Source organism: Pongo pygmaeus, chromosome 9 (genome assembly GCF_028885625.2).
Source record: "Pongo pygmaeus isolate AG05252 chromosome 9, NHGRI_mPonPyg2-v2.0_pri, whole genome shotgun sequence".
NCBI lineage: Eukaryota > Metazoa > Chordata > Mammalia > Primates > Hominidae > Pongo > Pongo pygmaeus.
In genome coordinates, this window is record NC_072382.2 from 128,164,835 (window position 1) to 128,189,461 (window position 24,627).

Sequence of the window (24,627 nt, forward strand, 5' to 3'; positions counted from 1 at the left end):
TGGAAAGAAAAGAGAGAGAGAGGAAGGAAGGAAAGAAGGAAGGAAGAAAAAGAAAGAGAAGAGAAGAGGAGAAAGACACCAGAATTGCCTCCCTCCTGCCCCAAAGATGACATGGCTTCTAGGCAGTGAGCTAAGCTTGTGGCCATGCTGTTAAGAACCTGGAGGGAGAAGATCATCATGAGTAAGCACACTGTGGCCTAACCTGAGGGGAGCAGAATTACAGTTAGCTTCTGGGCACCTAGTAACCAGGCTTGGGATAAGCTGGGGGAGAGGCCTGAACACAGCTTATAGGTTAGAAAAGGCATGCCACCTGCATAGTAACAGCACACACTTATATACAGCAGGTTATGCCTTCAGAGCAAATTCGCATCCATTGCCTGATTTAATGCCAACAATAGCTCTTTGAATAAGCAGTTATTTCCTTTCCCCTCCCCCCGCCCCAGTAAGAAAACTAAAGCTATTTAGTGGCAGAGACAGAGTTGGAACTCAGGTCTCCAGGAACAAATGCTGGTTCTTAAGTTCCATTTTCTGGTAGAGTGACATTTGCGTGATTCACGGCAAGAACTGCAAACTGTGCTTAGATCTAGTTCATCAAATGGCCAAGTTTAGAGGCTGGGCTGATGCTTGGATCAGTTCTGTCAGATTCACTTAGTTATTAAGGGCAGCTGCTTACTCCCTTTGGGCCAGTTTTCCCATCTGTAGAACAAGGAGGCTCTTCCCTCTTCCTCGACTTGCCCAAGGCAGGGACTTAAGTCATTGTGTTCTTTATACCCACCTTAATTCCAGGCCTGGAGACGGCATGCAATAAATAGTTGTTGAATGACTCACACCTGTAATCCCAACACTTTGGGAGGCCGAGGCGGGCAGATCATAAGGTCAAGAGATCGAGACCATCCTGGCCAGCATGGTGAAACCTCGTGTCTACTAAAAATACAAAAATTAGCTGGGCATGGTGGTGCGCGCCTGTAGTCCCAGCTACTCGGAGAGGCAGGAGCTGTTCCACGCTGCTGCTCACACCCACTCCTGCCAGAGAGGGGCTGCAGGAAAATCACTTGAAACTGGGAGGCGGAGGTTGCAGTGAGCCGAGATCACGCCAGTGCACTCCAGCCTGGCGACAGAGCGAGACTGTCTCAAAATAATAAATAAATAAATAAATAGTTGTTGAATGCATGTCTGACTGATTAAGCCAAAGGCACCACATTCAAACAAAATCAGACACTGGTGAAATGCCAAACAGCTTCTGCCCCTGCAAGGAATGATTTAGGATGGAGCACAGTCACCTGCAGAGGAACAACTTGGAGGCAGACTCTCCTTACTCAGCTCATTTGGAGCAGAGCTTCCTGAGTTGGGGGTTCTTGACAGATAAGCCCTCCAGCTTCAGCAGAAGCAGGCTTGGAGCTGCCACTTCTCTGAACCCCCTTGCACTTACTGTCAGTTACTCACACCTTGCACTTAGTCACATCCTATCCTGCCTCGTTCTTGAATGGAGTCCATGGTGAGCCTTCTCTGTGCCGCTGGATGGTAAGCTTCCTGGGGACAGGGAATGGGTCTGATACTTTCCTTGGAGCCCCTGGCGCTCCCGGCACAGGGTCGTTCATACGTGGGGCTCCGGAAACACTGTGCTGACCTATGAAAGGGACTGGCCTAAGGGGCTGTGGATTGTCCTGTAGGGTGACTTCTGAACTGTTCTTCAGCCTGGGCATTTCCCAGGTTTATTTGGGGGGATGCCTGGGTCCAAGGAACCAGGGTCAGGGGCCCCGGGGTTTCTTCCTGGAGACAGGATGCCTGGCGCCTTCAATAACGGAAAGGAAACTGAGAAACTTTCTGAGGCCAAGATAAACAGTATGCAAGTGATTGGTGCAGAGAGAGCAGTTTAGGGGCGGCAGGCCCCAACCGAAGCAGAGGAAGGGCCCACGTCTGGGCCCAGGGGACTGACTGGCTGCCTTGCGTGCATGGGGCATGGGAAGCATAGGCTCCCGGAACAGGACCCTGCCTCAGTTTCCCCAGTAAGGGAAGGACACGGTTCCCCGTGCGACAGAGCACTGAACCCTTTCTTGATTCTCATTGTTCCCGGGAGGGTGCGCGTTGGCTGCCCTGGGCATACCCACCCTGGCGCCATTCACAGGCAGTGCCTGCCCTGGCCCTGTGCTCACCCCATCAGGCCTCCTCTTCCGCCTCTCCGCCCCTCTGGCACCCACGGCGCCCCTGCCTGCCTCCGTCCGGGTCTCGGAGGCGCGCACACTATCCCAAGCCGGCGACCGCGCGGCATCGCCCCCACCCTTCCCCCTCCTCCACCCCGCCCTTTCTACCCCTCCCGGGAGCTCCTGGGAGTCGGGCCGCCGTGTGCGCAAGCGTGTCCAGCCCCTTCCCCGCCCCCAACCCGGGCCTGGGTCCCCGCCTCCCCTGCAGGCGGACTCGCCCGCTCCCAGGCCGGCCCCGCGCCCGGGACAGGGACCGGGCCGAGCCGAGCCATCGCGCCAGCGCTGCGCCGCCGGTCGGTGCGCCTAGCGGATCGGAGCTGCGCGCGGAACTGTGCTGCCCCGCCCCGCTCCACCCGTGAGGGTGAGTACGCGGCGGCAGTGCGCGGGGGCCCGCGGGGCGGGGCGGGGAGCCGCGGGGTCCTCGGCCGCCTGACCCCAGCCGGCGCAGCGCCTCCAGGAGGGGGTCGGGCCCTGCACGTGGGCGCAGCGCGGGTCGGGGTGGGGCGGCCACAGCCCTGCGGAGCTGCTTTCCGGGGTCCCTTTCCCTGGACCAGATTTTCGCGGGAAGCCGGATCCTCTCCGCTCCCTTGGAGTGAGCAAGCGGGACAGTCCTGCGGAAAGTTTCCGCCCCCACTCCCCCAGCCCTGCGCCCGGACTGAAGCGGCGGCCCCCACCTCCAGCATCCTCGAGCGATGGTTTCTCCCACAACTACCCCGGTCAGGTCCAGCACTTGGGAGCTGACTGTGCTGGAGGTGACAGGCTTTGCGGGGTCCGCCTGTGTGCAGGATTCGCAAGGTCGCTGAGCAGGACCCAAAGGTGGAGTTGTCAGTGGGAGGCCGGCTGTGCCCAGCGTCCTAGGGCCACGTTATGGGGGTCGTCAGGCCTAGGCCACTGTGCCTCAGAGCTGCATGGGTGGTGAGCAGTGGGAGGGATGCGATGGGGGGAGTGGGCTCAGCTGTCTGCTGTGGGTGTTTCCTCGGGGGCCTCGCTGGCAGGGACCTCCCGGCCAGCCCAGAACTGCCAACATGTCTGCCAGCACTGCCCCTCCATTCCCAGTCCTGGAGGGGAGGCTCTGTCTGGGCAGCGTGAGGCCTGACCTACTGTGGCTGCTGCTTCTGCTCCCCAGCCTGGGTCCCGAGGGCCTGGCTTAAGGGAACTGCTGCCAGAAGACTGGGAGTGTAGGCAGTGTTCGGGTGCCCAGCTGTGCCCTGTCTGACCTCATGGCCACCCACAGGCTGGCACCCCCAACAGGCCTCTTGGGGAAGCCTGTACTTTCCACCGCCGGAGGGGGGTACCGCGTGGAAGCCAGGCTCAGGCGGACTCATTCTTTGTGAACTTTGGGAACAGGCCTGGTACAGGCTGAGTTCTCACAAGAGACACACACTCGTATCACTCTCTCCTGAGCTGTGCCGGACCCGTCCTACAGACTCCACCTCCTCTAGGTCCTGGCCCTGGCATCTGCCAGGGGGATTTTAAATGAGTTGATATGTGCTAAGTGCTTTGAAAGGCGCCTGCACGGAGGAAGGGCTGTATAAATGTTCACTATTGGTAATATTTCTCCCATGCTGTTACTCTCCAAAGCTGCCCGATAATTCTAGAGCGGGTTCCGGGGACGTGCCGGCTGTTTGGGGCCTAGAAATGAACTGGGGAGGCTGTTCTGCTTGCTGAGAGCTGGTCTGGGAATGCCCCTTGACCGTTCCCTGCCCTGCTCCTGGCCCACTCCCAGGCTGCTCCTGTGCCCGGCCCCATTGCGCTGGGTGGGTGATCCTAAGCTGCGCCATGGGCCCTGGGCTCTGTCGAGACATGGGGAGCTTGCCAGGAGTTGGGGCCAGATCCCCCAGACCCCAAGATGGCAACCGAGATTGTGAGGGTGCACATGGAAGGAGGAGTTAGAAAAGTGAATTGGAAATTGCCAGCTTGGACTTTGGGCAGAGTGGGTGTCTTTAGCTTGGGGATGGGTTGTTGTTCAGAGACAACAGGGCCGCCTTCTCTGTGAGCTGGCAGCCCAGGCTGAGGTGCCTCTGGGCTGCCTTGCCTGTGGGAAGCAGTGACTGGCCCTCTGCTTCTCAGGAAGAGAGTGCCGTGCCCCCGCCAGCCTCCCAACCTCGTTAGACTCCTAGAATCCAGTTTTCTGGATAGAACTAAGAATCTGCTCCTTTCTGGACTTTTAATCCTGGAAAGGGCTCCCTTCCCCAGCAGGAGCAGAGAGGCCAGACCCCCTTTCTGTGCTCCATCTTGAGCTGTCATTCTGTCCTAACTCCCCACTGGCCGCCATCTGCCCTTGCCTTGGGGGCTACCCCAGGTCTGACTTGGGCACGTTCTCTGGGTCTCTCCTCAGAGAGGCTGCTCCAGGGGTTGTTCCAATGGAATTGGGAATTCTTCTCAGAATGGCTCAAAGGTTTGCACCATCTGTTGGAGGGAAGGGACCCCTCTATCTCGGACTAATACAAATGTTTCCATGCCTGCCAAGTTCCAGACCCTGGGCCGATAGGGAAAGGAGCTGGCTGAGGGGCCCGCAGGGGATGGAGAGGGAGCTTGGACCCCAAGTGGGGTCTGAAGTCCAAGCCTACAGATTGCCATCAAGGCAGCCGCTAGAGCCTAGCCCAGCTCCTGGCCCCTCGGAGATGGACTTTGGATGCTGGAGAGCGGGGCAGTCCAGCATCGCAGGGTGAGACACCCCAAACAGCCCCTGCTTCCTGCCCCCTCAGTTCAGTCGCACTGGGCCGGCGGTTTAGCGCCCGCTCCGTGTTCCCCTCACGCTGGGATCTTCCTTCCTACTCAAGACCCACGACCTTGACCTGAAGCTTTTGGTTGCCGGGAGGAAATGCTGAGTGCAGGCAGATTTGGGTGACTGTTGTCATTAACCCCCTCTTCTTTGTTGCCCCCTTCTCAGAGGCTTCTGTATGAGTGTCCTGAGTGGCCCTGGATGGACTACTGGCTGTCCCTGGCCTCAGAATCACCCCTAACACCTGCCACATTTGGGGGAGGGAGGTGTGTGAATGATGTCCTTTATTCTACAGACTGAGGAAGTGGTCAGTGTAGCTTCACGTGAGAGCAGCAGCATGCGATGCCCAGGGCCTAGCCAAGTGCTGGTCAGCTTCCGACCAGAGCCCCTGAGCCCTGCAGGGGCTGAATTCCCCCAAAGGGTTGCTTGGGTTGTTGCTTTTCGGGGTTAGAGGGTGTGAGTGTCCAGAGCTGTGGGTTTTTAGTGTTGGCTGAGCCCTTTACCTGGGACCTACAGCCAGGCCACAACCCCATCTCTGTTCCCCTGCACCCCACACTGCCCTGTGATAGGATGTGATAAGATGGTAGGGTTGCCTGGACTGAAGCCCTGGGTTCCACTGCTGGCCCAGTAGGGAGGAGGCTGCAGCTGCTTGGGCTGAAGTGAGGTGTGGGTCTGGCTGGGCCTCCAGTTTCCCACCTGGGCCTTGATTGTGAGGAAGGCCTGGCTGCAGAAGCCCAGAAGCACCTGAGTAGGAGAGTTCCTTTGTCCCACCTGCAGCTCATTCAAGCCTGTGCATGGGGGTTGGGGTCCTCAGGATCTTGCTTTCCTGTTTAGGGGAGGCAGCCCCAAAGAGTGCTGGGACCAGTTTGGAGAGTGCTAGGGAATGCTGGTCTGCAGTGACCCTACTTGTGCTGTGCGTCCTCTGCCAACTGCAGCATGGGTGAACATCTGTACATCTGTCCCCATAATGAAAATGGCCTCAGCAAATAACAAAAATATTACCATTTAGCAATCAGGCACTTATTAAAAGCCTGGGCCAATAAACTTAAAAAAAAAAAAAGATGTGCTAGACACTTTACATCCCTTCATGTGAGCCTCACACAACCCTGTAATTAAGCCCATTTATAAATGAAGAAATGGAGGATTGAAGTATTAAGTTACTTGGCCAAGGTCACACAGCTCGTAAGCAGCTGAGCTAGGACTCAAATCCAGGCCTGCTTCCAAAACCTTCACTTTTCAGCCCAGTTCTCAACTGCCCCCTGGAGTTTGCTCATTTTGCCCCATGAAGAAACAGATCCCAGCTCAAAGGCGTGAAGGGGTTTGCTCAGGGCCACAGTGTATTAGTGTCAAATGTGGAACACAAACCCTGAGCTCTGAGTGCTCTCCCGAACCCCACATCCCGGTGAGGCCCGTACCCTGAGCACACGCTTGTCCGCTTTCTCAGTAGGGAGGGGCGGGGCAGGACAAGGTTCTCCTCCCTCCCTCCTTCCTCCTTCGCTCCTTCCCTCCTTCCCAGCGGGCCCTCCCAGCCTCCCCAGCCCCCATCTCTGCTGCTTTCCCTTGGCAATTGCTTCCATCTGGCCTGCCTGCAGCTCCTATTCCTTTGGAAACGTGGCTGCCGCCCACGGGGCTGCAAGGCAACCACGGCCACACGTGGGGAAGGGGAGGGGCCCTATGGGGTCTAAGAACAGGGAACCCAGCCAAGGTGGCTGTTCCTGGCGTCTGGCATCCTGATTCCTGCCAGGCAGAAGCACCTTGGCTGCCTGGCCCTCCTTGATGCCCGTCCTGGGCTGGCTCAAGGCCAGAGAAGCTCCCAAAGACCCAATTCTCCTTCCGACATGGTGAGCTGTTTTGCCCACAGACAAGCTCTGCACCAGCAGCCCTCCCTGTCTCTTAGAGGTTGCTCAGGTTGGGAGGAGGGATTCCTGGCAGGAGAGAATTAGGGGCCAGCTGGGGTATACCCTGGGTTCCCACTGGGTTCTGATCATTCGGAGGGAAGTCATGCAAGGGACTGACGAGGGCAGAGGCTGAGGGATCCGCGGAGTTCTGGGCAGGCGAGGAGGCAGCTGACTTGCTCATGACTGTAGGTATGCGCCACCACACTAGGCTAATTTTTCTTTTTTTTGTAGAGACAGGGTTTTGCCATGTTGCCCAGGCTGGTTTTTGTTTGTTTGTTTTGGTTTGGTTTTGAGACAGAGTTTTGCTCTTGTTGCCTAGGCTGGAGTGCAGTGGCACCATCTCGGCTAACTGCAACCTCCATCTTCTGGTTTCAAGTTATTCTCCTGCCTCAGCCTCCTGAGTAGCTGAGATTACAGGCGCCCGCCACCACGCCTGGCTAATTTTCGTATTTTTAGTAGAGACAGGGCTTCATCATGTTGGCCAGGCTGGTCTCGAACTCCTGACCTCGTGATCCGCCCGCCTCAGCCTCCCAAAGTGCTGGGATTACAGGCGTGAGCCACTGCGCCCAGCCGAGCATGTCTGTCTTGTTCACTGGTATCTTTTCTTAATGCCTGGAATGATGTCTAGCAAACAATAAGCACTCAATAGATTCTTGTGTGATGAGTGATGGAAATGCAGCTCAGGTATGCTGATTTGTCTTTGCTGCATCTTTACTTTGCTTCCTCCTCCCAGGGCAAAGGGAAGAAGTTTCCCTTTTGCCAGTTGAGCTGTTTGCCAGAGAAAGGTCTGGCTCCAGCTGTGTGCTGCCACCTTGGGGGTCTCTGTTCAGACACCAGAGAGGCAGGCAGGAACCCAGGTGAGAATGGGCAGGAGCTTGTCCCCTGAGGAGTGCATGCCCCATTCCACCCACCACAGGGTCAGCTGGCCACATTTCTCTACCCATCACGCCTCCCTAGTAACCTTCAGGTTCCTGCAGACAGGTCCTGACCTCAGCTCCAATCCCTATGTCAGTCCTCTCCTTATTTGAGACCCAAGAAAGGTACACCTACGGTGGAACCCTCACTTGGGTCCTGAGAAGGAGTGACGGTTTTGGAAGAGCGAGGGGTTCACCCACATTTGCCTCCTCCTGAACAGCTCCACTTTTATTCCTTGTACATATTGCGTTTCCACTTACATTTTTTTTTTGAAACTGTGACAGAGGGTTTCTTGGCTTTAATTTTTTTTTTTTGAAAACCCCCATTGAGTTCCAGTTGTGACCCCTGTGGTTGTCATGTTCTGGTAGCATGCCGTGTGTGGTCTCACCTCCTCGCCTTTGCTTCTGCTGCCCCCTCGCATGGCTTGGGCGTTGTTGGTAACGACCTTGCTAGACTGCAAATGTCCTTCAGTGTCAACTGAAGCCCCAGTCCTGGGAAGCCTCCCTGGCCACCCAGCACCGGCACTTCCTCCCCCTGCATTCTCCACTCCCTGCAGGTCCTATGCCTGTGACAGGGAGGGAACCCTGTGCTGGGGTGACCCCAGCATGGACCTCAGTGGGGCTCAGGCTGAACCAAAGGTAGGTGGTTCTGGGGTTAGTGCCTGAGGTGGTGGTATGGAGCTGTGAGATTTGTATTCCTAGAAGTAGGTTGGAGGCTCTCAGCCCTTCCCTCCACGCATAGCCTTGAGTACAGCTTGCAGCCTGCCACTGTAGCCTCCATTTCCTTCTCCGAGAAATTAACACTTCTTTTTTTTTTTTTTTTTTTTTTGAGATGGAGTCTGGCTCTATCGCCCAGGCTGGAGTGCAGTGGTGCGATCTCGGCTTACTGCAACCTTTGCCTCCTGGGTTCAAGTGATTCTCCTGCCTCAGCCTCCCAAGTAGCTGGGATCACAGGTGTGTGCCACCACGCCTGGCTAATTTTTGTACTTTTAGTAGAAATGGGGTTTCACCGTGTTGGCCAGGCTGGTCTCAAACTCCTGACCTCAGGTGATCTGCCCGCCTGAGCCTCCCAGAGTGCCAGGATTAGAGGAGTGAGACACTCTGTCCGGCCAACATTGCTTCCTTTTTTTTTTTTTTTTTTTTTTAAGATGGAGTCTCACTCTGTTGCCCAGGCTGGAGTGCAGTGGCGCAATCTCAGCTCACTGCAACCTCTGCCTCCCAGGTTCAAGCAAGATTCTCCTACCTCAGCCTCCCGAGTAGCTGGGATTACAGGTGCCCACCACCACACCCGGCTAATTTTTGTATTTTTAGTAGAGAAAGCCGGGAGGGAGGGGGGGGGGTCTCACCATGTTGGCCAAGCTGGTCTCAAACTCCTGACCTCAAATGATCCACCTGCCTCGGCCTCCCAAAGTGCTGGGATTATAGGCGTGAACTACTGTGCTCTGCTTGACCAACACTTCTTAATGGGATAACATTTCAGATAACATCCAGTGCCCGGACTCCAGCACTCTATAAATGCTGGCTGGTGTGCTTTTCTGGGATTCCAGGGTGGGGTCCAAAGACTGAAGAGGGTCTACTTTCAGGCCCAGGGGAAGAGAGGCAGGTGGCTCACTAGGAGCTGTCCTGGCATCCTTTGTCCCTGTCCATTTACCAGTTATGTGACCTCAGGCAGGTCTTGCACTCTGGCACTCAATTAGCATCTGTGTTAATTGGGGTAAGAGTATCTGCCACGTCGCACAGCCTGGTGATGGGCAAACAAACATTTTTTAGGCTGGGAGAGGCCTCAGAGGTTGGCTGTCATATTACAAATGAGGGAGCAGAGACTCAGAAAAGTAACTTAGTTGTTTAAGGTCACAGAGCACCTCTCTCCCCACAGGCAGGGAGCAGGTAATTGGGCTGAGCCTCAGGAGTAACCCTTCTCTCTCTGCCTCTCCAGCCCCTACCTCATGCCTGGCCCATTCAGCTGGTCTGTTCTCCAGGCCCCTAGGACTGGGTGGGCTAAGATGAGCGGTCTAGAAATCCCTCCCCAGCAGGGCTGGACTGAATGAGGGGCTGGCCGAGGAGTGGGTGTTGATGGAGCATGGGAGATTGTCCTCACAGGCAGTGTGGGCCGTTTCTCTAGACCTCCTGCCCCCATCTCCTTCCTGTCCCTGTTTGAGCCGTGCTCTTCTTCAATCCCTTTCTGCCTGCCTTCTCTTTCCACCCCTAGATTTCTCACCATCTTCAGTGATCCCTCTTCCTTCCTTTTTGCCTCCTCTGCGTTCTCTCCTTGCCCTTGCTTCTCTGATCCGCCTTTTTTCTCCAGCCTCAGCATTCAGGTTGTCCTCATAGTGGAACCGGGACTTTGGGGGTGGCTGGGTTGGGTTGCCCGGAGGCCGGGGATGTTCAGGAGAGCCTTCATTGGGAGCCCATGGGAGCAGGAATCAGTTCCTCCTGTTGGCAGCTCCAGCATTTTCGAACGAAAATGGCTCTTCCAGGGGTTGAGTTTGGCGAAGAGACAGTGCCTGCCCAAAGTATGCAATGCTTTTATCTTTAGCTTAGCTCCCGAGCCCTCATGCAATTCTTTGGACATCTTCCTGCAAAGGACAGTGGGATCTTGTCTTTCTGGGGCCCCAGGGTCTCCAAAGATGGGCTGACTAAGCTTCCCTAGCTTGGGACCTGAACCCTTCACCCTCCTCTCTCTTGAGCTGTTTCTCCCAGGGGAACCTGCTCGAATGAGGGGGGTTGGCCGACACAGTTTTCTACTCTCAGACCCCATTGAGGTGAGCACACAACAGTGTTCTGTGTGAGGGTCTGGATACACTCCCCACCCTCCCAAGCCCAGCACCGTGTCGCCCTGCCCCAGCCCAGAGCTTGCCTCTATTGGCTTTGTGACCCTCACTTTGTACTGTAGCTTTGTTCGGCCTTAGGGACCAGCTGGTCCCCTGCTGTGGTTCCACACAGTGGAGACTGATCCCTGACCACCCATTCAGCTGCCTGGCGGCCCGGGGGCAAGTGTTTGTCCCCCATCTCCCAAAATGGCGGGGTGTAGGGGCTCCCTGCCCGGAGTCCCAACCCTGCCAAGGCAGAGGGAATGGGGAACAGCTGCGTTGGCCCATTCCGGCTCCATATGGATTTGGTTTGACAACAAAGCTCCCTCTGTGTGTTCCCAAGCCCCTTACATAACCAGGGGCTGTGGGCAGAGGAGGAAAGGAGGAGGAGGTGGAGATGGGGACCAGGAGACACCAGGATGGGATGGCTGGAAAGGACACAGGGACCGGGAGGAGAGGGCAGGAGACGAGGACCAGAGGGGAGGAGAGGGTGGGAGCAGGAGGGGGAAGTGCTGGTCTTGACCTCCCAGTTCTGCCTCCTGCTTCCTTGGGAGGGGAGGGTGGAGTCCAGCCACCGACCTCTGCTTGTGGATGCTTTGTCTTCTTTTCTTTGGACCTTTCCCACCAGTCCTGGATGGGCTGAGGAGGGGCCGTGGGACCTGTCTGGGGTGAGGTGAGGTCAGGTATTGGGCTGGACTTGGGAGGCTGGTCCTTGGCCGCAGCCTGTAACTGTATAAATGCCGTAAAAGGGGAATCAGTTCCTGGCTTCCATTGCCTTCCCCCAGGCCCCAGCCCTGGTTCCAGAATCCCTCTGACCACTCCTCTTGCAGTGCTCAGGAGGGCAGAATAACTGCAGCCTTTCCCTGTGCCCTGCCAGGCTGGTCCCGGGCCCCCTCCCAGCCCACTCATCCCGGGATGCAGCTCTGGCCTTGGCCCACCCCCATCAGAGGGCCTGTGGCCCTGATCACCGCATTCCCCACTCTGTAATCAGATGTTCTCTCCTGAGCATCACTGACCCTGCAGCTGTCCAAATAGAGCAAGAAGCGAATGTTCTCTTTGGGGCACAGCTGGACTAGCAGCCCTGCAGGGCCAGGTGAGCTGCCAGTCCTGGGTGTGTTCTTGGGGGTGGGGGTGGGAGGACCACATCCTGGGCCGCGATCCCTTCAGCTCCTCCTGGGCAGGAGGAAACAGCCATGCAGGGGCGGTCAGGAGGACTGGGCTGCGGGTGGTTCTGGGCTCTCCCAGCTTCAGTTGGGGCTGGGACCCTGGGGGACGTGACCCTGGGGGACATGCTCTCCTGGGTATTCCCAGGCTCTGTGTCTGGCCTGTGCCTCAGTGTCTGAGTTTTCTGGCACCAGGCTTCCTTGGGAAGAGCCTCTGGTTGTGCACCAGCCCTGAGGGTGGGGCTCATCCCAGGCTGCAGGGGACTGAGGGCCGAGCTCTTCCACCTTGAGAACAAGGATGGTTCCTCAGGGCTGGGAGGAGGAGGGAGGAGGAGGCGCTGGCCAGGACCTTAGATTACCCAGGGCATGGGGTTGGGGCCTCACAGATGATGGAGAAGCCAGGGTTCAGGCACTTGGCATGACCCTTGGCACCACCTTCAGTTGATTTAGTGTCTCTGCCCTGGGGTATTCCATGGGACCCTGCAAAGGTGGGTATGGGCCATAGCCCAGACCTGTTGAACCAGTTGTAGGCTCTGGAATCCTCTGTCCCCAGGTAGTGACCAGGCCCTGACAGGCCAGAATCTGTCCCTCCCATCACTCCCCCAGTTATGGGTGCAGATGACCCTGAAATTGCTAAAGCCTCAGGGCTTGAGCCCAGAAAGTGTGAGCAGGCTGGCGGGGCAGCTGGAGGAAGGCCTTGCAGGTTCCTGGATTTGGGTGCCAGGTGGGTTGAGAGGACAGTCCCTGTCACTGGGACTGGGCACAGGTGCAGAGAGGCTGAGACAGGCCCAGAGGACAGTGAGTGTGTGTTGTGTGGGCGCCGGGCCAGGGAGTGCCCTCCATGGGGCAGCGGGCTCTGCAGTACCCTCGGCCAAATGGCCACAGGCTGCCCAGGGACACTCTCCAGGCCTGCTGGGGACACACCTGTGGGGCTCATAGGTGTGGCTGGGTCTCCGGTCAGGAGCCACTCTTCCTGGAAGCTGAGTTTGCTGGACAGGAGGTGAGGAGCCCAGGGCTCCCCTTTCCTTGGCTTTGGGGGAAGAGGTTCCTGAGGGCTGGCACAGCGACTCCCTGCCCCTTAGAGGCTCCGGGCTGCCTGGTGACGGCTCCAGGGACCTGCAAGCTGACAGACAAAGTCTATAGGAGCCAGAGCTGGGGGTGGGAGGAACCCAGTGGGCCTGGGGGAGGTAAAGCAGCAGCTGCTGTAGCTGAGTCCGGCCCACGGCCAGCCCTGAGGAATGGAGGAAGAGAGTGCCCTGGCTGGGGAAGCCCCTCAAGCCCTGGAAGCTGTATGTGTGCATGGGGTGGTGGGGGCGTGCAGAGAGGAGGAGGACTGAGAGCTGGGTGTGTGTGTGCGCATGCCTGTGTCTGTGTGATCTGGTTCCCGGGTGTCTGAGTAGGGACCAATGTGTTTGTGTTGGAGAAGCCTGGGTAGGTTACTGAAATGGGGAGGGGTGGGGCTTGCTTTCCTTACCCCCCTTCCCGCGTCTTCATTGACTGCTCATCTGGGGGCCCTGCTCCACTCTCCTTCCCGTGTGCAGGGCCCTCCCCTCTGGCGAGTCTGCCTGTCACTCGCTCAGCCCCTTTAACCCTGCTGGCTCCTAATGAGACTTCAGGTGTGGGCCCTCAAACCCTCAGCTGCACAGGTCTGGAAACATCCTTATTCATCAAGCACCAGGCTGACCATGGTGTCCGTCTCAGTGCCCAGCAGTTGTTCTGGTGAGGGGAGGCGGGAGTGCAAGGTCTGCCGAGTGAGGGTTCCTTCCGGGAGGAAGCGGGGTGAGCGCAGAAACCACTGCTCCAAAACACTTAAAAGCAGAGCCTGAATTCAGAGGCTGTGCTGTGGGGCAGGGCTGGAATTTGTGGCACCTGCAGGGCTGAACGTTGCCTTTGCTGTCCCTGCTCGGAGATTTTGGGGTACTGGGTCATCTGCAGAGGGAGAGTGTGTCATCTGCAGAGGGAGCACTGTTCTGGAAGTGGACTCTGCTCAGGTGTGGGGGGCCTGCCTGTAGGGGGCACTGTGGTGGAGATGGAGCACCGCTCATGACAGGAGGCTAGTGTCTGGTCAGGCTGAGGGATCTGTGTGCCAACCCTTCTGGGAAGGCTGAATGGGGCGGAACTGGTCAGGGCCTGGCGCCAACTCCAGGAGGTGCTACACCCAGAAAAAGAGAGAGCTGGAGAGCCACCTCCCCAGGGGCCTCTTCCTCCTCCTACCCCTCCCCCTCCCCTTCTGCATGCCATCACTCCCAGCAGCGTCCCCTGAGGCTGGGTCATGGGTGGATCTGAGTCGAGGGCAGGGCAGAGTGGGAGTGGCAGTGCCTCTGCCTGTCTCCCTGGCCGTGGCAGGTCCTTTGTCACATATGGGCTAGGAGAGGTGAGTATGATTGTGCTAGTGGTGGGGGCAGTGGCTGAGGACCCCTCTCTTTGCTGGGCTGGGGCAGAACTTGAATGGAGAGGGGCTGCCTTGTGCCTGGGAGGGAAGGACCAGGTGTCGCTGGCACCTTCCAGGTGCTGAGTGCTTGTTCTGTGCCCAGCCCCTGCTGAGGCTGCGGACGTTAAAAGCCAGGATGTGTTTTGAGACTCGGGACACCTCTGAGGACTTGCTGCTGTTACCCACATTTAGAAGACGAGGACTCTGAAGCTCTGAGGTGCATAGAGTGTAGGGATTAAAAGTAGTTCTGGCTGAATTTTAAATCCTGGTTCCACCATTTTCGAGCTCTCTGATCTTGGGACACTTAATGTATTTGCTCTGTGCCTCAGTTTCCCCATCTGTAAATGAGAATGAAAGAGTAATCCCACATCCATTGGTTGAAAACTTCAATAAGATTATGCATAGCAGGCCGGGTGTGGTGGCTCACACCTGTAATCCCAGCACTTTGGGAGGCCAAGGCAGGTGGATCACTTGAGGTCAGGATTTTGAGACCAGCCTGGTCAACATGGTGAAACCCCATCTCTACTAAAAATACAAAAATTAGCTGGATGTAATGGCACGTGCCTGTAATCCCAGCTACTTGGGAGGCTGAGCAGGAGAATCCTTTGAACTCAGGAGGTGGAGGTTGCAGTGAGCCAAGATCACGCCACTGTACTCCAGTCTGGACCACAGACTGAGACTCTGTCTCACAAAAATAAAAATAAAAAAAGATTATGCACAGCAACTGCAGCACAGCCCCAGGGATGATTTAAAAACGAATCCAGGGCCAGGCGTGGTGGCTCATGCCTATAATCCCAGCACTTGAGGAGGCTGAGACAGGATTACCTGAGGTCAGGAGTTTGTGACCAGCCTGGCCAATATGGTGAAACCCCATCTCTACTAAAAAGAAACCCCAGTTTCTGCCATGCCACAGTGTCCAAGTCAGTGACCTGCTCGCAGTCGGCCCTGAGGCCCTGTGGCTTCTGTTTCTGCTGACTTGTCCAGCCTCACTGTCTGGGGAGGCCTTGGGGTCCCCAGCCTGTGCTGGGACAGGGGTATTATTCCATTAGCCCTTCTGTGGAGCAAGTAGGGAAGGAGTGATGTGACCCCCGTGGCTCTCCTGGGACACAGGTTAGTCCTGTGGGTGACCTCACTTTAGAGAGGGCTGGCCAGCTGTGCCGGAATTAGGAAGTGGGTACAGCTGGACAAAAAGTGGCTGGAGCCAGCTCTGCAGAAAACACACCTGCTTATGAGAAGGGTATCCTTGTGAGTACAGGGGAAATGGCATGGAGAAAGACAAACACTGGTGGGTGGCTCTGCCAGCTTCCCCTGGGGTGCTTCTGGCGACGCCCAGGCCTGTGCACATCCAGATCTTTGCACTGCACTGTTTTAACTTGGAGAGGAGAGGAGGAAGTTAGCTGCTCTGAATGGTGTTGCTGCTAATCTCTACAGCACTTTCCTGTAAATTAGGAACGGTAACACACCCCCCTCCCCCGCCCCATTGGAGAAGCCCTGCACCAGAGCATACAGTTTGGCAAGTAGGGGGAGGGGCTGGAGCCCAGCCTCACTTGCCGCCCTGGCCAGGCCGTGATTGCCCAGGGTGCATACTGTGGCTGGTGCTCTGCCACCTGCTGTTTCTGTCCTCAGGTTAGGACACAAGGAGGGCAAGCAGGGCCAGTCAGCGAGAGGCGCAGGTGATGCGTGTTTTAGGGCTTGAGATCTGCTGCTTCCATTTCAGTAATTGTCTTTGGAGCTGCGTTGTTTGCTCATGCAACCTCCCTTCAAGATAGTGCCTTTTTCTTTCTCTCTTTTTTTTTTGGGGGGGGGCGGGCGGGGGAGACAGTTTTACTCTTGTCGCCCAGGCTGGAGCACAGTGGTGCGATCTTGGCTCACTGCAACCTCCGCCTCCTGGATTCAAGTGATTCTCATGCCTCAGCCTCCCGAGTAGCTGGGATTACAGGTGTGTGCCACCATGCTCTGCTAATTTTTGTATTTTTAGTAAAGATAGGGTTTCCCCATGTTGGCCAGGCTGGTCTCGATATCCTGACCTCGGGTGATCCACTTGCCTGGCCTCCCAAAGTGCTGGGATTATAGGCATGAGCCACCGTGCTGGCTGATAGTGCCATTTTTTTAAATCCCTATTTACCCGATGGAAAACCTGAGACCCGGAAAGGTCATTCACACTTCCAGAAGTGATGGTGGGTCCAGAATTCAGGTCCAAGTCTGAGACTTCAACATTTACATTCCTTATTTTTTCTTCTTCCTTTTTTTTCTTTTAATCAAATTATTAGTTGAAAATGTAGCACACTTATCAGTTTGAAACAGTTAAGCAGTACAAACGGGAATATGAGAGAAAGTCACTCTCCAGCCCGCCCTCTTGAGAGGCAATAGCCTTGTTTTGCATCCTTCTGAGTACTCTATTCACATAAGATGTATCTGAATATGCATGTAATTCTTTTGTGAAAGTGCATTTGGAAATAAGATCACTGTTTTACACCTGCCTTTTACATCTGAATATTATGCTTTGGAGATCAGTTGACATCAGCATGCATCGATTTGCATCCTATTTTTCACAGCTGCATAGTGTTTCGTTGTGTGTGCCTAATTTTTTAAAACAGGTGCCTATGCATAGATTTCATGTTTCCATCTTATGCCGTTAGAAAAAGTGCTGCAGTAAAGATCCTAACAGACAAGTCTCTTTGCAAATATAGGAAACTTTTCTGTGGAATAAGCTTCTGGCACGGAATCCCCGGGGTAAAGGGTATTTTGATAAATATTGTGAAATGTCTTCCCAGAAGGTGGCCTGGTTTTCACTTCCAGCATACATCTGTGAGAGGTCCTGCTTCCCACACTCCCCCAGCACTGTGTAGCTCAGGACCCTTGTTTTTTGCTGTTACTATTTATGAAAAATGGTATCTCAACCACACCGGAAATTTTAAATGTAGATAAATGTCTTATGTGCCATTTATATTTCTCTACAGTAAAGTATATATTCATAGCCTTAGCTTATTTTTAAATTATGTTCCTTCGTTGTTTGGGGAGTGGGGGGTAGACTTGCGTGAGTATGTTATAGGCTAAGGGAATTAACTGATATGTTAATATATGTACATCTTGCAAACGCACTTCTTAGTTTTTCACTCTTTTAAGTATGAGCTTGCTTGCTTGCTCTCTGTATCTCACTTAAACTTTATGTGAGTGTATTCATCTTTCATTATTTAGCTTCTGAATTTATATTTCTTCAATCTCCATTCCTTTTTTTTTTTTTTTTTCTTGAAATGGAGACTCGCTGTGTCACCCAGGCTGGAGTGCGGTGGCACGATCTCGGCTCACTGCAACCTCTGCCTCCCGGGTTCAAGCAATTCTCCTGCCTCAGCCTCCCGATTTGCTGAGACTACAGACAGGCACCACCACGCTCGGCTAATTTTCGTATTTTTTAGTAGAGACCATTTTGGCCAGGCAGGTCTCGAACTCCTGAACTCAATCAATCCACCTGCCTTGGCCTCCCAAAGTGCTAGGATTACTGGTGTGAACCACTGTGCCTGGCCCTCATTCTTTTTTTTATGTGAAAATATTTCAAATATGTAAAAATTAATATAACAGACCTCCATGTGATAATCAGCCAGATTTATCAAGTGTGAACCTTATCCCCTATTAGATATTTTTTCCTTTAAGAAATAAAATATTACAAGTATAGAACTAAAGATGTGCCACTATGATCTATTCTTCCCCACATTCCTTTTTTTTTTTTTTTTTTTTTTTGATGGAGTCTCGCTCTGTCGCCCAGGCTGGAGTGCAGTGGCACGATCTCGGCTCACTGCAATCTCTGCCTCCCAGGTTCAAGCGATTTTCTTGCCTCAGCCTCCTGAATAGCTGGGATTACAGACGCGCGCCATCACGCCTGTCTAATTTTTGTATTTTTAGTAGAGACAGGGTTTCACCATGTTGGCCAGGCTGGTCTCAAACTCCTGACCTCATGATCCGCCCGCCGTGGCCTCCCAAAGTGCTGGGATTATAGGCGTGAGCCACTGCGCCTGGCCTATTCTTTCATCATACACATAAGCAAACACTATTTACAAATATACACAAACTTAGTGCTGTTTTCTGATTCATCCTTTATCTATTTGCAACACTTTAAAAAGTTAATGTTATGTTTTCACGTTGATCCCAGTTGACCCACATGGATTGATTTCTTCAGTTGACATGGCTAGATAGTATTCAGTTGCATGAATGCAGCACAGCTTATGTAGCCATCCGTCTCCTGACGATAGTTAAGTTGTTTCCATTTTTTGCTATTGTAACACTGCTAATAAACATGCTTGAATGGGGTGTCCTGTACAAGGGAGGGTTACTCGGGGCTATGCCTGGAAATGCAATCACCAGATTGTAAGGTATGCACATCTTCAGCCTGACTACATATTGTGAAGTGCTCTTCTAAGCCTTTGTATCAACTGGTACTCCCACCAGCAATGTGTGAGACACTATATTTGGTTTTAATCTGTATTCCCTGGTTACTAGTGAGCCTGAGCATCTTAGGTGTTTGAATTTGATCTGTGAATTGCCTTTTTGTGTTCTTTTTTATTCCTTTGATTGTTTTGGTGGTTAAGGTAAAATGCACAAGCACAAGGTTCTATTGACCATCTTAACCCTTTTTATGTGTATAGTTCAGTGGCATTAAGTACATTTAGAATGTGCTACCATCCCGCCATCCATCTCCAGAAATCTTTTCATCTCGTCAAACTGAAACATCCTACCTGCTAGTCAATAGCTCATTTCCTTTTCCCCTTAGTCCTTGGCAGCCACCATTCTGCTTTCTGTGTCTATGAGTTTGACTGCTTTTGAGTACCTCCTGTAAGTGGAATGATACAGTATTTGTCCTTTTGTAACTGGCTTATTTCACTTTGCATAGTGTCTTCAAGGTTGATCCATGTTGCAGTGTATGCCAGAATTTCTTTTTTTCTTTTTTCTTTCTTTTCTTTTCTTTTTTTTTTTTTTTTTGAGACAGAGTTTCGCTCTTGCTGCCCAGGCTGGAGTGTAATGGCATGATCTCAGCTCACTACAACCTCTGCCTCCTGGGTTCAAGCGATTCTCCTGTCTCAGCTTCCCGAGTAGCTGGGATTACACGCATGCACCACCACACCCGGCTAATTTTGTATTTTTAGTAGAGACAGGGTGTCTCCATGTTGGTCAGGCTGGTCTCGAACTCCCGACCTCAGGTGATCTGCGTGCCTCGACCTCCCAAAGTGCTGGGATTAAAGGTGTGAGCCACTGCACCTGGCCCACTTTGGATTTTATACAGCAAAACTCCATAATATTTCCTTTACATGAATTTCCTTTCTTTTTCAGGCTGAATAATATTCCATTGTATGCATAGATCACATTTTGTTCATTCATCCATTGATGGACACTTGGGTTGCTTCCCCATTAGCTATTGTGAATAATGCTGCTATGAACATGGGTGTACAAATTTCGCTTTGATATTCTGGTTTCAGTTCTTTGGGGTATATACCCAGAAGCACAGTTGCGGGAGCCTATCTTGTCTCTTGTTTTCTCTTTGATTCCATGTTTTTTCTCATTGTTTCATAGGAATACTGATATTATATATTCAAGTATTTGTTGATTACATGCACTGTACCTGACTTGTTCAAAGCCTGACATCTTGAGTACTGTGCACCCGTGCCTGCTGAGTAGTGGAGGAGGTTTGAAAGGGTCTGTTCTGGAGAGGGGGTGCTGCTCTGGAGAGGGGGTGCTGCTTTGGAGATGGATTAATCAGGAACTTGGGTACTGATTCTAGAAGGTACTGCATCTAGAAAGATGGGAGGTGAGGAGTGCAACTTCCCCAATTTTGCCTTTAACTTCAGATCGTTGGGGTGGGTGCATTGCTTCTCCTGGGATGGAGGGGTGCCGGGGAGCCCCTGACCAGGACCTGCAGCAGGTCCACACAGGCACTGGATTTGTCCTTTACTTTGGGCCCAGGCTGCACTCTTGACTTCCACCTCCTCACACTGGCTTCAGCTTTCTCACCCTGAGAATGGAATTCAAAGCCTCTGCCCCTCCCAGGCAGACACCAAGGTATGATTTTCAAGTGGTTGGTGTCTTGTGACTGGCAGCTGATAAACCGGTGATACAATGTTTCTATACAGGAGTCTGCAGTGCCAGGCTGCAGGGGCGGATGGGGGTGGGGGTAGCCTGTGGAGCCTGAGGGTGGGAACAGAGAGACTTCTTTTGCTGTAGGTGGAAGCCTGTCTGGCTCCTTTCCCTCAAAGGTCAGGCAGCTTGAGAGATGTTTCCATCCTCTCATGCATGGCTCTGAGGCAGTTAGCTGGTCAGTTACTCACTGTGCTCTCTGCCAACTCTAATGAGCCAGGAAGCCTCCCCATGCCCAGGCGTGCAGTGATCACAGTGTTCAATGATGGGGGGAGGCTGCAGCGTCCAGCCAGGGGCTGTGCCACAGGGGCCAGAAGACATCTGACCTACTGTCACTGCCTCTTCCACGCTGTTCCACCTGCACTGGGGCGATGCCATCCGATGAACAGATCCATTTATAAATTCAACACGATTGTATTGAGAGCCTGCTGGGTGCCGGGCACTATTGTGGACATGGGTGATACAGCAGCAAGCAAAACAAGAGAAACATCTTTGCAAGCAGGGGAGGGGACCTGCAGTGTTGGGTGTTTGGAGTTGTTGCTGGGAAGTAGAGAAGCTGAGTAAGAGCTGGACAAAGAGGCCAGGCACAGTGGCTCACCCCTGTAATCCCAGCACTTTGGGAGGCCGAGTTTGGCAGTTCACTTGAGGTCAGGAGTTCGAGACCAGCCTGGACAACATGGGGAAACCCCGCGCCTACTAAAAATACAAAAATTAGCTGGGTATGGTGGTGCATGCCTGAAATCCCAGCTACTTGGGAGGCTGAGGCACGAGAATTGCTTGAACCCGGGAGGTGGAGGTTACAGTGAGCCAAGATCACACCACTGTACCCCAGCCTGAACGACAAAGCAAGACTTTGTCCCCCCCAAAAAAAAATAGAGAAAAGGAAAGCTGGATGAAGAGAGATAGCCAAGCCCATGTCTAGGGAAAAGCATTCTTGACTGAGTGAACGAAAGTACAAAGCCTCAGAGGAGGGAGCATGCCTAGGTAGCCCCCCAGACCTGGTGAGGCTGGTGCGTGGGGCAGCCTCCATGGAGAGGAGTTGGGCAAGGAGGGAGGAGGTGCTGGCCAGTAGAGCACGTGTGTCTCTGTGGGTCAGAGCAAGGACCCGGGCTCTCCCCGTGAGTGAGAAGAGTCCATGGAGTTTTGGGGCTGAGGAGGAGTTTTACAGATGGCCGGTCTGTTCTGGGGACTTGCAATTAGCGGACCATCTGTATCCGAGTGTTGATCGGGTGGATTCTAACCCTGTGGGAGAACTTCCCAGCCCGTAGCCTGCTCTCGCTGTACCTGGCAGTTGTATTAATGACGTCAAATGCACAGTCCAGCTCGAGTCCCCTCTAGAACATGGGCAGCGGACACTAAGCCGAGAGGAATCGCTGTGGGTTGGCAGACAGTGTGGAGACTGACTCCTGGACAGGCTGTGGAATGTGTGGAAGCAGGTACAGCCCAGGCCTGCGCTGAGGTTCGGCAGGGAAGCCAGAGGAGTCCGCAGCTGGGGAGACCTGGCCTACGGCGGAGAGAGTCAGTCCGTGCCAGTGGTGGGATGTGGCTGCAAAAAATGGTCAGATTCATGGAAGTCTGGTGTCCAGCTGGCAGGCGTTAGTGGTCCCACAAATACAGCTGTGTGCCTTGAACACGTACTCCAGAGCTTCCAGAGAGCACCAGGGCTGTGGGGGCTAGAGACTGTGTCTCGTGCGGAAGCGTGGCTGAGAAGGGGCTCGACAGGCTCTTCATCACTGTGCGGCGCCTTCGAAGGACTTGGACGTGCTTGAGACCCCTTCCCCTAATTGCTGTATAGGGCCGAGGTGGACATCCTAGGGATCATGGAGTCTAGGGAGCCAGTCTGCACAGGATGGTTTTAGAAGAAGCCGTAGGGGTCGGGCACGGTGGCACATGCCTGTAATCTCAGCACTTTGGGAGGCCAAGATGGGCAGATCACTTGAGGTCAGGAGTTCGAGACCAGCCTGGCCAACATGGTGAAACTCCGTCTCTATTTAAAAAATACAAAAATTAGCCAGGTGTGGTGGCAGGTGCCTGTAGTCCCCACTACTCGGGAGGCTGAGGCAGGAGAATTGCTTGAACCCAGGAGGCGGAGGTTGCAGTGAGCCGAGATCATGCCATTGCACTCTAGCCTCGGCGACAGAGCAAGACTCTGTCTCAAAACAAAACAAAACAAAACAAAAAAAACCCAAGAAGCCATATGGTGTGGGGGTTCGGGGTGTGTTCTGGGCAAAGGAGCCAGAATTCCAGCCCCAGCTCCACTCCTCATGAGCTGTACAACCTGGGCCCGTTACTGACCCATTTCCCACTTTAGTTCCCTGACTCTACAATGGAGGTAATTATCATGTTGAACTCACCAGGTCGAGATCATATTTAATACTTGCACAGCCCTTAGAAGCATCTAGCACAGTGGTCCTCAGCATTTGGAAATGTCTGGAAACATTCTGTCACACCTGGGGAGTGGGATTTCCTTCTGGTGTCTAGTGGGTAAAGGCCAGAGATGCTGCTAAGCGTCCCACAATACACAAGACAGACCACACAACAATAAACTGTCTGGCCCCCAAAGTTAGTGGGGCAGAGATTGCAGGATCCTGATTCCTCTTCTTTTCTTCTTTTTTTTTTTTTTTTTTTTTGCCCCTGGCCATGAGTAAGAGATCCTGGTTTCGCACAAAGTGAACGTGCGGTACGTTGTTTCAGTTGTTAATTCGCCATGCAATACATCGTTAGTCACGTATTATTGTTTGTCAAATGTGTATAAAACATCTGCCACATTCTTGGCAGTTTAATAGAATCTAGAGATATAAAGAAGTTCCTGACCACAGAGGTCATAGCCTCACAGGCAAGATAGGAAAACACAGAATTATATAATACGAAATTACATTATATCATAGAGCATATTCTATAGTAAGTTACTCCGATTGGCTCTTGGTATTAAAATGTCTTCAGTTTCAGAGGTCACAGGATAGCAGGCAATATTTGAAAGCCAGTAAAAATAAAATAAAATATATTACCTGTGTGAAAGAGAATTTTTCAGGCACAATAATATTTTAAAGAGTTTGTGTAAGAAGTGAATTGGGAAACAGAAAACCAAAAGAGGTTTAGTGGCCCAATGACAGTTTCAGAGGCAGGTGTTTTGAGGGTGAATGTAAAAGCAAAATGAAGAATTTATTTGATTTAATTGGTTGCAATTACAAAATTGCTTTGTTTGGTTTACTTTGTTGGAAGTTTCCTAGTCACATAACCATATGTTAGTTGGCTACTTATGATTGGCTGAAGTTTTATTTGTGTCAAACAGAAGCGTTTCCCATAAATAACCCCAGTTAAGATTTGATTATGCTGTCTTTTAAGCAAGGTTAAGGCTGTTGTTAAGGCCTCATTGGTTTTGTTTGGTAAGGAATTTTTCAGGCCTGGTCTCCAAATTTTGCTTTAACAATTCCTTGCTTTTGGTTATTCTCTCAGCAAGCTGATAGTGTGAGTAGATGACACAGCATTACTCTCTGTTACCACCACCAGTGTAGTCACTGGGACAAAGAGTCAGGTGGATGTTGTTGTCATCATCAGTAGGTAGGTTGGGGATGAGAATTCATGGCCACAGTTAGCAGTTACATAGTCAGTGTTGCTTTCCTCAAGTTGAATGATCCTCATGGTAACTGTTTGATATTTGAGCAGCTGTTGGAAATCATTTAGCACCCTTGAGAGAATACAAGGCACCAGAGGGGTAAACATAATAATTATAAGGAGAATAATAGCCAAGGATTGAAAAATTCCTCTGAGCAAAGATTCCCAGGAGCCAAGACTTAACCAACTGAGTGAATCAATGGAGAAGGCAGTGCCCATCTAATGAAAAACCCATGTGTGTTCTTTAAGGTTTTTTAAGTTTTCAGTAATACCTGATTTGTTAACATAAAAATGACACTTTTTTTTTTTTTTTTTTTTTTTTCTGAGATCGAGTCTTACTCTGTCGCCGAGGCTGGAGTGTAGTGGTGCAATCTCAGCTCACTGTAACCTCCACCTCCCAGGTTCAAGTGATTCTCCTGCCTCAACCTCCTGAGTAGCTGGGACTACAGGTGTATACCACCACACCTCGCTAATTTTTGTGTTTTTAGTAGGGATGGGATTTCACCGTGTTGGCCATGCTGGTCTTGAACTCCTGACCTCAGGTGATCCACCTGCCTCAGCCTTCCAAAGTGCTGGGGCTGGGATTACAGGTGTGAGCCACCATGCCTGGCCAACACCTTCTTTTTTTTTTTTTTTTTTTTTTTTTGAGATGGAGTCTCACTCTGTCTTGCCCAGGCTGGAGTGCAGTGGTGTGATCTTGGCTCACTGCAGCCTCTACCTCCTGGGTTCAAGTGATTCTCCTGTCTC

At 52.9% G+C, this 24,627-nt stretch overlaps 1 protein-coding gene across 6 annotated transcripts in view; it reads left to right on the top strand.

Annotated features, from left to right (window-relative positions):
- The first annotated feature begins 2,366 nt into the window (after window positions 1-2,366).
- ST3GAL4 (ST3 beta-galactoside alpha-2,3-sialyltransferase 4) overlaps window positions 2,367-24,627 on the top strand; it is a 63,678-nt gene continuing 41,417 nt past the window's right edge. For 3 of the 6 annotated variants that reach the window (XM_054437753.2, XM_054437756.2, XM_054437759.2), the window contains exon 1: window positions 2,367-2,562. The gene's annotated coding sequence lies outside the window, so the exon portion shown is untranslated. Of the gene's footprint in view, window positions 2,563-2,746; window positions 3,018-24,627 lie in introns of those variants that run through there. The other 3 variants (XM_054437757.2, XM_054437754.2, XM_054437758.2) reach the window with 3 other exon arrangements.